The following is a 13,785-nucleotide window of genomic DNA, read 5'->3' as shown; positions in this document are numbered from 1 at the left end:
GATTCCTGAATCTATAATGGGGCTCCCTTGCCCAAGGACCCCAATTATAGGACAGAGAGCTTTTTTGTGTGGGTTGTGTGACAAGTACCTCTGCCACAGTAGAGACAGGAGTAGGTCTTGTATCATGACTCAACTTGGCCAGAGGGCAAGACTCGTCACCACACTTTGGCTTGCGCAACTCACAGGTCTGCAGATAATGGCCTAAACCCCCACAATATAGGCATAAGTTTAAGTTTCTGCGACGCAGACGCTCCTCTTCTGAGAGCCTGGGCCGCAGAAAACTTTTAAACCTTTTCTCTTCAATTAAACCAGAGGATTCTCTTGTCACCATACTGTGAACAAGAGTCTCTTTAGAGATAGATGTACTCTCAACGACTTCTGGCAAAATGAGCAAGATTTTAGTCAGAAGGTTTTGCAGTTGCTTTAGGGATTGCTGCAAAACTTCTAGTCGCTCTGGTCTCAAAGCACTGAATACAGAGTTCAGGGCTGCGAGAGATGCCTGCAGGGCTTGCATAGTAGACATAGGAGGATTTAAAACTAGACAAGACAAGACAAGACAAGACAAGGCAAGGCAAGGCAAGACTAAATTTTGCTAAACAAAACAAGACTTTTTTTTTTTTTTAAACACCGGACTGGATTCTAAACACCGGACTGGATTCTAAACACCGGACTGGATTCTAAACACCGGACTCTAGACAAGACTGGATTCTAACACCGGACTGGATTCTAAACACCGGACTCTAGACAAGACTGGATTCTAACACCGGACTGGATTCTAAACACCGGATTCTAGACAAGACTGGATTCTAACACCGGACTGGATTCTAACACCGGACTGGATTCTAACACCGGACTGGATTCTAACACACTGAAATCTAGACAGGACTGGATTCTAACACCGGACTGGATTCTAACACACTGAAATCTAGACAGGACTGGATTCTAGACTAGACACTGGACTGGGCCAAAAAAGAAAAAAAAAGTTTTATTTCTTTTTTGTGGTATGGCTGGTGATAATGTTAGGTTCCTGGTGCTCAGAACAAGGGAGATGTTATGAAGCGAGTCCAGAGCACCAGGACGGAATGCTGGGAAAGGGGAATGGAAAGGGAATAGCCCCTGGCGCCCTATCTCCGTTGTCTCACCCGTGCTGTCAGTACACTCTTGCGAGACTATGGTTGCTTGAGCCCATGGCAGCCGCGTTTGAAGGGCGGATTACGTCTGCCCAACTTCGATGCCCCCTCAGGTCTTAATGAGAGACAAAGAGTGAAACCGAGACAGGGTGATAACAAGGGGCCCTCTGACTAAACAACAAGGCCAGGGGCTACTAACAAACCTAAAAGCAAAGTATGTGCGGCTTGCCGCCAAAGGAAAAGAACAACAAAGGAAATGCTGACCACACACCGACACAATACTTTTGTGTACTGGCGGTGACAGCATAAGCAGAACCCTCTGCAAAACACCAGTGACAGAAATAATAAGGGAACACAGCGGCCTAAGCCAACGGACGCGGCCGTGCCGCTACTCACGGAACCGGTACGAATACTGGCAAACGGACAGGAACTCCCAATGCTGCTGACACAGACTCTCAGAACTGGAGGACAGGCAGAATCCCAAACGACAGACCGGTGGACACCAAGAAGCCAGAAACTTGCACAGGCAAAGGTACTGGACCTCAGGACAGGAACGCCTCACGGCAGGACACGGGTTCAGACATAGGAATCGACACAGGGACTGACACAGGAATCGACACAGGAAGCTCAGGAACTAGCAGGAACCAAGCTCAGAACTCAAGCAGACTGAAAACCCAGGAATTATCACCAGCATCTGTGAATTGCAAACAGCCAGCATATAACAGAGAGGCCTAATTAGTAATCCCATGCAGCTGCCTTGTTGCATGACTCCAACTGACCAGATGCAATTAGCAGCCAGGTGAGGCTGAACACAAGGGAACAAGCTGCAATTACACAGACTCACCAGCGGCAGCAGACAAGAGGATTCTAAAACAGAGCAACAGGAAATCCTGGCATGCAAGACAACTTTATAAACATAAAATAGGAATGAACCACTACCTGTGGTTCATAACAGTGTCCAGCAGGTCCGTCATTATATAATATATACCTGTCCGGCTGCAGTAGTGATATATATATATTTTTTATATCATTATTTATCATCCAGTCGCAGCAGACACAGTACGGTAGTTCATGGCTGTAGCTACCTCTGTGTCGGCACTCGGCAGTCCATCCATAATTGTATACCACCTACCCGTGGTTTTTTTTTCTTTCTTCTTTATACATGCATACTACTACATCTCTTTATCAACCAGTCTATATTAGCAGCAGACACAGTACAGTACGGTAGTCCACGGCTGTAGCTACCTCTGTGTCGGCACTCGGCAGTCCGTCCATAATTGTATACCACCTACCCGTGGTTTTTTTTTCTTTCTTCTTTATACATACATACTACTACATCTCTTTATCAACCAGTCTATATTAGCAGCAGACACAGTACAGTACGGTAGTTCACGGCTGTAGCTACCTCTGTGTCGGCACTCGGCAGTCCGTCCATAATTGTATACCACCTACCCGTGGTTTTTTTTTCTTTCTTCTTTATACATACATACTACTACATCTCTTTATCAACCAGTCTATATTAGCAGCAGACACAGTACAGTACGGTAGTCCACGGCTGTAGCTACCTCTGTGTCGGCACTCGGCAGTCCGTCCATAATTGTATACCACCTACCCGTGGTTTTTTTTTCTTTCTTCTTTATACATACATACTACTACATCTCTTTATCAACCAGTCTATATTAGCAGCAGACACAGTACAGTACGGTAGTTCACGGCTGTAGCTACCTCTGTGTCGGCACTCTGCAGTCCGTCCATAATTGTATACCACCTACCCGAGGTTTTTTTTTCTTTCTTCTTTATACATACATACTACTACATCTCTTTATCAACCAGTCTATATTAGCAGCAGACACAGTACAGTACGGTAGTCCACGGCTGTAGCTACCTCTGTGTCGGCACTCGGCAGTCCGTCCATAATTGTATACCACCTACCCGTGGTTTTTTTTTCTTTCTTCTTTATACATACATACTACTACATCTCTTTATCAACCAGTCTATATTAGCAGCAGACACAGTACAGTACGGTAGTTCACGGCTGTAGCTACCTCTGTGTCGGCACTCGGCAGTCCATCCATAATTGTATACCACCTACCCGTGGTTTTTTTTTCTTTCTTCTTTATACATACATACTACTACATCTCTTTATCAACCAGTCTATATTAGCAGAGGACACAGTACAGTACGGTAGTTCACGGCTGTAGCTACCTCTGTGTCGGCACTCGGCAGTCTGTCCTTAATTGTATACCACCTACCCGTGGTTTTTTTTTTCTTTCTTCTTTATACATACATACTACTACATCTCTTTATCAACCAGTCTATATTAGCAGCAGACACAGTACAGTACGGTAGTCCACGGCTGTAGCTACCTCTGTGTCGGCACTCGGCAGTCCGTCCATAATTGTATACCACCTACCCGTGGTTTTTTTTTCTTTCTTCTTTATACATACATACTACTACATCTCTTTATCAACTAGTCTATATTAGCAGCAGACACAGTACAGTACGGTAGTTCACGGCTGTAGCTACCTCTGTGTCGGCACTCGGCAGTCCGTCCATAATTGTATACCACCTACCCGTGGTTTTTTTTTCTTTCTTCTTTATACATACATACTACTACATCTCTTTATCAACCAGTCTATGTTAGCAGCAGACACAGTACAGTACGGTAGTTCACGGCTGTAGCTACCTCTGTGTCGGCACTCGGCAGTCCGTCCATAATTGTATACCACCTACCCGTGGTTTTTTTTTCTTTCTTCGTTATACATACATACTACTACATCTCTTTATCAACCAGTCTATATTAGCAGCAGACACAGTACAGTACGGTAGTCCACGGCTGTAGCTACCTCTGTGTCGGCACTCGGCAGTCCGTCCATAATTGTATACCACCTACCCGTGGTTTTTTTTTCTTTCTTCTTTATACATACATACTACTACATCTCTTTATCAACCAGTCTATATTAGCAGCAGACACAGTACAGTACGGTAGTTCACGGCTGTAGCTACCTCTGTGTCGGCGCTCGGCAGTCCGTCCATAATTGTATACCACCTACCCGAGGTTTTTTTTTCTTTCTTCTTTATACATACATACTACTACATCTCTTTATCAACCAGTCTATATTAGCAGCAGACACAGTACAGTACGGTAGTTCACGGCTGTAGCTACCTCTGTGTCGGCACTCGGCAGTCCGTCCATAATTGTATACCACCTACCCGTGGTTTTTTTTTCTTTCTTCTTTATACATACATACTACTACATCTCTTTATCAACCAGTCTATATTAGCAGCAGACACAGTACAGTACGGTAGTCCACGGCTGTAGCTACCTCTGTGTCGGCACTCGGCAGTCCGTCCATAATTGTATACTAGTATCCATCCATCTCCATTGTTTACCTGAGGTGCCTTTTAGTTGTGCCTATTAAAATATGGAGAACAAAAATGTTGAGGTTCCAAAATTAGGGAAAGATCAAGATCCACTTCCACCTCGTGCTGAAGCTGCTGCCACTAGTCATGGCCGAGACGATGAAATGCCAGCAACGTCGTCTGCCAAGGCCGATGCCCAATGTCATAGTGCAGAGCATGTCAAATCCAAAACACCAAATATCAGTAAAAAAAGGACTCCAAAACCTAAAATAAAATTGTCGGAGGAGAAGCGTAAACTTGCCAATATGCCATTTACCACACGGAGTGGCAAGGAACGGCTGAGGCCCTGGCCTATGTTCATGGCTAGTGGTTCAGCTTCACATGAGGATGGAGGCACTCAGCCTCTCGCTAGAAAAATGAAAAGACTCAAGCTGGCAAAAGCAGTAGCACCGCAAAGAACTGTGCGTTCTTCGAAATCCCAAATCCACAAGGAGAGTCCAATTGTGTCGGTTGCGATGCCTGACCTTCCCAACACTGGACGTGAAGAGCATGCGCCTTCCACCATTTGTACGCCCCCTGCAAGTGCTGGAAGGAGCACCCGCAGTCCAGTTCCTGATAGTCAGATTGAAGATGTCAGTGTTGAAGTACACCAGGATGAGGAGGATATGGGTGTTGCTGGCGCTGGGGAGGAAATTGACCAGGAGGATTCTGATGGTGAGGTGGTTTGTTTAAGTCAGGCACCCGGGGAGACACCTGTTGTCCGTGGGAGGAATATGGCCGTTGACATGCCTGGTGAAAATACCAAAAAAATCAGCTCTTCGGTGTGGAGGTATTTCAACAGAAATGCGGACAACAGGTGTCAAGCCGTGTGTTCCCTTTGTCAAGCTGTAATAAGTAGGGGTAAGGACGTTAACCACCTCGGAACATCCTCCCTTATACGTCACCTGCAGCGCATTCATAATAAGTCAGTGACAAGTTCAAAAACTTTGGGTGACAGCGGAAGCAGTCCACTGACCAGTAAATCCCTTCCTCTTGTAACCAAGCTCACGCAAACCACCCCACCAACTCCCTCAGTGTCAATTTCCTCCTTCCCCAGGAATGCCAATAGTCCTGCAGGCCATGTCACTGGCAATTCTGATGATTCCTCTCCTGCCTGGGATTCCTCCGATGCATCCTTGCGTGTAACGCCTACTGCTGCTGGCGCTGCTGTTGTTGCTGCTGGGAGTCGATAGTCATCCCAGAGGGGAAGTCGTAAGACCACTTTTACTACTTCCACCAAGCAATTGACTGTCCAACAGTCCTTTGCGAGGAAGATGAAATATCACAGCAGTCATCCTACTGCAAAGCGGATAACTGAGGCCTTGGCATCCTGGGTGGTGAGAAACGTGGTTCCGGTATCCATCATTACTGCAGAGCCAACTAGAGACTTGTTGGAGGTACTGTGTCCCCGGTACCAAATACCATCTAGGTTCCATTTCTCTAGGCAGGCGATACCGAAAATGTACACAGACCTCAGAAAAAGAGTCACCAGTGTCCTAAAAAATGCAGCTGTACCCAATGTCCACTTAACCACGGACATGTGGACAAGTGGAGCAGGGCAGGGTCAGGACTATATGACTGTGACAGCCCACTGGGTAGATGTATGGACTCCCGCCGCAAGAACAGCAGCGGCGGCACCAGTAGCAGCATCTCGCAAACGCCAACTCTTTCCTAGGCAGGCTACGCTTTGTATCACCGCTTTCCAGAATACGCACACAGCTGAAAACCTCTTACGGCAACTGAGGAAGATCATCGCGGAATGGCTTACCCCAATTGGACTCTCCTGTGGATTTGTGGCATCGGACAACGCCAGCAATATTGTGTGTGCATTAAATATGGGCAAATTCCAGCACGTCCCATGTTTTGCACATACCTTGAATTTGGTGGTGCAGAATTATTTAAAAAACGACAGGGGCGTGCAAGAGATGCTGTCGGTGGCCAGAAGAATTGCGGGACACTTTCGGCGTACAGGCACCACGTACAGAAGACTGGAGCACCACCAAAAACTACTGAACCTGCCCTGCCATCATCTGAAGCAAGAAGTGGTAACGAGGTGGAATTCAACCCTCTATATGCTTCAGAGGTTGGAGGAGCAGCAAAAGGCCATTCAAGCCTATACAATTGAGCACGATATAGGAGGTGGAATGCACCTGTCTCAAGCGCAGTGGAGAATGATTTCAACGTTGTGCAAGGTTCTGCTGCCCTTTGAACTTGCCACACGTGAAGTCAGTTCAGACACTGCCAGCCTGAGTCAGGTCATTCCCCTCATCAGGCTTTTGCAGAAGAAGCTGGAGACATTGAAGGAGGAGCTAACACGGAGCGATTCCGCTAGGCATGTGGGACTTGTGGATGGAGCCCTTAATTCGCTTAACAAGGATTCACGGGTGGTCAATCTGTTGAAATCAGAGCACTACATTTTGGCCACCATGCTCGATCCTAGATTTAAAGCCTACCTTGGATCTCTCTTTCCGGCAGACACAAGTCTGCTGGGGTTGAAAGACCTGCTGGTGAGAAAATTGTCAAGTCAAGCGGAACGCGACCTGTCAACATCTCCTCCTTCACATTCTCCCGCAACTGGGGGTGCGAGGAAAAGGCTCAGAATTCCGAGCCCACCCGCTGGCGGTGATGCAGGGCAGTCTGGAGCGACTGCTGATGCTGACATCTGGTCCGGACTGAAGGACCTGACAACGATTACGGACATGTCGTCTACTGTCACTGCATATGATTCTCTCCCCATTGAAAGAATGGTGGAGGATTATATGAGTGACCGCATCCAAGTAGGCACGTCACACAGTCCATACTTATACTGGCAGGAAAAAGAGGCAATTTGGAGGCCCTTGCACAAACTGGCTTTATTCTACCTAAGTTGCCCTCCCACAAGTGTGTACTCCGAAAGAGTGTTTAGTGCCGCCGCTCACCTTGTCAGCAATCAGCGTACGAGGTTACATCCAGAAAATGTGGAGAAGATGATGTTCATTAAAATGAATTATAATCAATTCCTCCGCGGAGACATTGACCAGCAGCAATTGCCTCCACAAAGTACACAGGGAGCTGAGATGGTGGATTCCAGTGGGGACGAATTGATAATCTGTGAGGAGGGGGATGTACACGGTGATATATCGGAGGATGATGATGAGGTGGACATCTTGCCTCTGTAGAGCCAGTTTGTGCAAGGAGAGATTAATTGCTTCTTTTTTGGGGGGGGTCCAAACCAACCCGTCATATCAGTCACAGTCGTGTGGCAGACCCTGTCACTGAAATGATGGGTTGGTTAAAGTGTGCATGTCCTGTTTTGTTTATACAACATAAGGGTGGGTGGGAGGGCCCAAGGACAATTCCATCTTGCACCTGTTTTTTCTTTTTCTTTGCGTCATGTGCTGTTTGGGGAGGGTTTTTTGGAAGGGACATCCTGCGTGACACTGCAGTGCCACTCCTAAATGGGCCCGGTGTTTGTGTCGGCCACTAGGGTCGCTTATCTTACTCACACAGTCAGCTACCTCATTGCGCCTCTTTTTTTCTTTGCGTCATGTGCTGTTTGGGGAGGGTTTTTTGGAAGGGCCATCCTGCGTGACACTGCAGTGCCACTCCTAGATGGGCCCGGTGTTTGTGTCGGCCACTAGGGTCACTAATCTTACTCACACAGCTACCTCATTGCGCCTCTTTTTTTCTTTGCGTCATGTGCTGTTTGGGGAGGGTTTTTTGGAAGGGACATCCTGCGTGACACTGCAGTGCCACTCCTAAATGGGCCCGGTGTTTGTGTCGGCCACTACGGTCGCTAATCTTACTCACACAGCTACCTCATTGCGCCTCTTTTTTTCTTTGCGTCATGTGCTGTTTGGGGAGGGTTTTTTGGAAGGGACATCCTGCGTGACACTGCAGTGCCACTCCTAAATGGGCCCGGTGTTTGTGTCGGCCACTACGGTCGCTAATCTTACTCACACAGCTACCTCATTGCGCCTCTTTTTTTCTTTGCGTCATGTGCTGTTTGGGGAGGGTTTTTTGGAAGGGACATCCTACGTGACACTGCAGTGCCACTCCTAGATGGGCCCGGTGTTTGTGTCGGCCACTAGGGTCGCTAATCTTACTCACACAGCTACCTCATTGCGCCTCTTTTTTTCTTTGCGTCATGTGCTATTTGGGGAGGGTTTTTTGGAAGGGACATCCTGCGTGACACTGCAGTGCCACTCCTAAATGGGCCCGGTGTTTGTGTCGGCCACTACGGTCGCTAATCTTACTCACACAGCTACCTCATTGCGCCTCTTTTTTTCTTTGCGTCATGTGCTGTTTGGGGAGGGTTTTTTGGAAGGGACATCCTGCGTGACACTGCAGTGCCACTCCTAGATGGGCCCGGTGTTTGTGTCGGCCACTAGGGTCGCTTATCTTACTCACACAGTCAGCTACCTCATTGCGCCTCTTTTTTTCTTTGCGTCATGTGCTGTTTGGGGAGGGTTTTTTGGAAGGGACATCCTGCGTGACACTGCAGTGCCACTCCTAGATGGGCCCGGTGTTTGTGTCGGCCACTACGGTCGCTAATCTTACTCACACAGATACCTCATTGCGCCTCTTTTTTTCTTTGCGTCATGTGCTGTTTGGGGAGGGTTTTTTGGAAGGGACATCCTGCGTGACACTGCAGTGCCACTCCTAGATGGGCCCGGTGTTTGTGTCGGCCACTAGGGTCGCTTATCTTACTCACACAGTCAGCTACCTCATTGCGCCTCTTTTTTTCTTTGCGTCATGTGCTGTTTGGGGAGGGTTTTTTGGAAGGGCCATCCTGCGTGACACTGCAGTGCCACTCCTAGATGGGCCCGGTGTTTGTGTCGGCCACTACGGTCGCTAATCTTACTCACACAGCTACCTCATTGCGCCTCTTTTTTTCTTTGCGTCATGTGCTGTTTGGGGAGGGTTTTTTGGAAGGGACATCCTGCGTGACACTGCAGTGCCACTCCTAGATGGGCCCGGTGTTTGTGTCGGCCACTAGGGTCGCTAATCTTACTCACACAGCTACCTCATTGCGCCTCTTTTTTTCTTTGCGTCATGTGCTGTTTGGGGAGGGTTTTTTGGAAGGGACATCCTGCGTGACACTGCAGTGCCACTCCTAAATGGGCCCGGTGTTTGTGTCGGCCACTAGGGTCGCTAATCTTACTCACACAGCTACCTCATTGCGCCTCTTTTTTTCTTTGCGTCATGTGCTGTTTGGGGAGGGTTTTTTGGAAGGGACATCCTGCGTGACACTGCAGTGCCACTCCTAGATGGGCCAGGTGTTTGTGTCGGCCACTAGGGTCGCTTAGCTTAGTCATCCAGCGACCTCGGTGCAAATTTTAGGACTAAAAATAATATTGTGAGGTGTGAGGTATTCAGAATAGACTGAAAATGAGTGGAAATTATGGTTTTTGAGGTTAATAATAATATGGGATCAAAATGACCCCCAAATTCTATGATTTAAGCTGTTTTTTAGGGTTTTTTGAAAAAAACACCCGAATCCAAAACACACCCGAATCCGACAAAAAAAATTCGGTGAGGATTTGCCAAAACGCGGTCGAACCCAAAACACGGCCGCGGAACCGAACCCAAAACCAAAACACAAAACCCGAAAAATTTCAGGCGCTCATCACTACACACAATATTGCTGGCGTTGTCCGATGCCACAAATCCACAGGAGAGTCCAATTGGGGTAAGCCATTCCGCGATGATCTTCCTCAGTTGCCGTAAGAGGTTTTCAGATGTGTGCGTATTCTGGAAAGCGGTGATACAAAGCGTAGCCTGCCTAGGAAAGAGTTGGCGTTTGCGAGATGCTGCTACTGGTGCCGCCGCTGCTGTTCTTGCGGCGGGAGTCCATACATCTACCCAGTGGGCTGTCACAGTCATATAGTCCTGACCCTGCCCTGCTCCACTTGTCCACATGTCCGTGGTTAAGTGGACATTGGGTACAGCTGCATTTTTTAGGACACTGGTGACTCTTTTTCTGAGGTCTGTGTACATTTTCGGTATCGCCTGCCTAGAGAAATGGAACCTAGATGGTATTTGGTACCGGGGACACAGTACCTCCAACAAGTCTCTAGTTGGCTCTGCAGTAATGATGGATACCGGAACCACGTTTCTCACCACCCAGGATGCCAAGGCCTCAGTTATCCGCTTTGCAGCAGGATGACTGCTGTGATATTTCATCTTCCTCGCAAAGGACTGTTGGACAGTCAATTGCTTGGTGGAAGTAGTAAAAGTGGTCTTACGATTTCCCCTCTGGGATGACCATCGACTCCCAGCAGCAACAACAGCAGCGCCAGCAGCAGTAGGCGTTACACGCAAGGATGCATCGGAGGAATCCCAGGCAGGAGAGGAATCGTCAGAATTGCCAGTGACATGGCCTGCAGGACTATTGGCATTCCTGGGGAAGGAGGAAATTGACACTGAGGGAGTTGGTGGGGTGGTTTGCGTGAGCTTGGTTACAAGAGGAAGGGATTTACTGGTCAGTGGACTGCTTCCGCTGTCGCCCAAAGTTTTTGAACTTGTCACTGACTTATTATGAATGCGCTGCAGGTGACGTATAAGGGAGGATGTTCCGAGGTGGTTAACGTCCTTACCCCTACTTATTACAGCTTGACAAAGGCAACACACGGCTTGACAAATGTTGTCCGCATTTCTGTTGAAATACTTCCACACCGAAGAGCTGATTTTTTTGGTATTTTCACCAGGCATGTCAACGGCCATATTCCTCCCACGGACAACAGGTGTCTCCCCGGGTGCCTGACTTAAACAAACCACCTCACCATCAGAATCCTCCTTGTCAATTTCCTCCCCAGCGCCAGCAACACCCATATCCTGGTGTACTTCAACACTGACATCTTCAATCTGACTATCAGGAACTGGACTGCGGGTGCTCCTTCCAGCACTTGCAGGGGGCGTGCAAATGGTGGAAGGCGCATGCTCTTCACGTCCAGTGTTGGGAAGGTCAGGCATCGCAACCGACACAATTGGACTCTCCTTGTGGATTTGGGATTTCGAAGAACGCACAGTTCTTTGCGGTGCTTTTGCCAGCTTGAGTCTTTTCATTTTTCTAGCGAGAGGCTGAGTGCTTCCATCCTCATGTGAAGCTGAACCACTAGCCATGAACATAGGCCAGGGCCTCAGCCATTCCTTGCCACTCCGTGTGGTAAATGGCATATTGGCAAGTTTACGCTTCTCCTCCGACAATTTTATTTTAGATTTTTGAGTCCTTTTTTTACTGATATTTGGTGTTTTGGATTTTACATGCTCTGTACTATGACATTGGGCATCGGCCTTGGCAGACGACGTTGCTGGCATTTCATCGTCTCGGCCATGACTAGTGGCAGCAGCTTCAGCACGAGGTGGAAGTGGATCTTGATCTTTCCCTAATTTTGGAACCTCAACATTTTTGTTCTCCATATTTTAATAGGCACAACTAAAAGGCACCTCAGGTAAACAATGGAGATGAATGGATACTAGTATACTTATGGATGGACGAGCGACTGCCGACACAGAGTTAGCTACAGCCGTGGACTACCGTACTGTGTCTGCTGCTAATATAGACTGGATGATAATGAGATGAAATCAATATATATATATATAATATCACTAGTACTGCAGCCGGACAGGTATATATATTTATTATGTAATGACTGATGACGGACCTGCTGGACACTGTCAGCTCAGCAGCACCGCAGACTGCTACAGTAAGCTACTATAGTAGTATGTATAAAGAAGAAAGAAAAAAAAAAAAACCACGGGTAGGTGGTATACAATTATGGATGGACGAGCGACTGCCGACACAGAGGTAGCTACAGCCGTGGACTACCGTACTGTTTCTGTTGCTAATATAGACTGGATAATAATGAGATGAAATCAATATATATATATATAATATCACACTAGTACTGCAGCCGGACAGGTAGATATATTTATTATGTAATGACTGATGACGGACCTGCTGGACACTGTCAGCTCAGCAGCACCGCAGACTGCTACAGTAAGCTACTATAGTAGTATGTATAAAGAAGAAAGAAAAAAAAAAACCACGGGTAGGTGGTATACAATTATGGATGGACGAGCGACTGCTGACACAGAGGTAGCTACAGCCGTGGACTACCGTACTGTGTCTGCTGCTAATATAGACTGGATGATAATGAGATGAAATCAATATATATATATATATAATATCACACTAGTACTGCAGCCGGACAGGTAGATATATTTATTATGTAATGACTGATGACGGACCTGCTGGACACTGTCAGCTCAGCAGCACCGCAGACTGCTACAGTAAGCTACTATAGTAGTATGTATAAAGAAGAAGAAAAAAAAAAACCACGGGTAGGTGGTATACAATTATGGATGGACGAGCGACTGCCGACACAGAGGTAGCTACAGCCGTGGACTACCGTACTGTGTCTGCTGCTAATATAGACTGGATGATAATGAGATGAAATCAATATATATATATATAATATCACACTAGTACTGCAGCCGGACAGGTAGATATATTTATTATGTAATGACTGATGACGGACCTGCTGGACACTGTCAGCTCAGCAGCACCGCAGACTGCTACAGTAAGCTACTATAGTAGTATGTATAAAGAAGAAAGAAAAAAAAAACCACGGGTAGGTGGTATACAATTTTGGATGGACGAGCGACTGCCGACACAGAGGTAGCTACAGCCGTGGACTACCGTACTGTGTCTGCTGCTAATATAGACTGGATGATAATGAGATGAAATCAATATATTTATATATAATATCACTAGTACTGCAGCCGGACAGGTATATATATTTATTATGTAATGACTGATGACGGACCTGCTGGACACTGTCAGCTCAGCAGCACCGCAGACTGCTACAATAAGCTACTATAGTAGTATGTATAAAGAAGAAGAAAAAAAAAAAAAAACGGGTAGGTGGTATACAATATTATATATATATTATATACAATTATATATATATATATATATATATTAAACTGGTGGTGATTATTAAACTGGTGGTCAGGTCGCTGGTCACACTATCAGCAACTTGCAAGTAGTACTCCTAAGCAGACAATCACAATATATATTATACTGGTGGTCAGTGTGGTCACAATGGCAGTGTGGCACTCTGGCAGCAAAAGTGTGCACTGTACGTTATATGTACTCCTGAGTCCTGCTCTCAGACTCTAACTGCTCCCCACTGTCAGTGTCTCCCCCACAAGTCAGATATACATTATACAGTCACACTATCTATCTATCTATCACTTCAGCAAGTAG

This window comes from Pseudophryne corroboree, chromosome 5, assembly GCF_028390025.1.
Source record: "Pseudophryne corroboree isolate aPseCor3 chromosome 5, aPseCor3.hap2, whole genome shotgun sequence".
NCBI lineage: Eukaryota > Metazoa > Chordata > Amphibia > Anura > Myobatrachidae > Pseudophryne > Pseudophryne corroboree.
The sequence above is the reverse complement of the archived record's forward strand: the minus strand, read 5'-3'. Positions refer to the sequence as shown.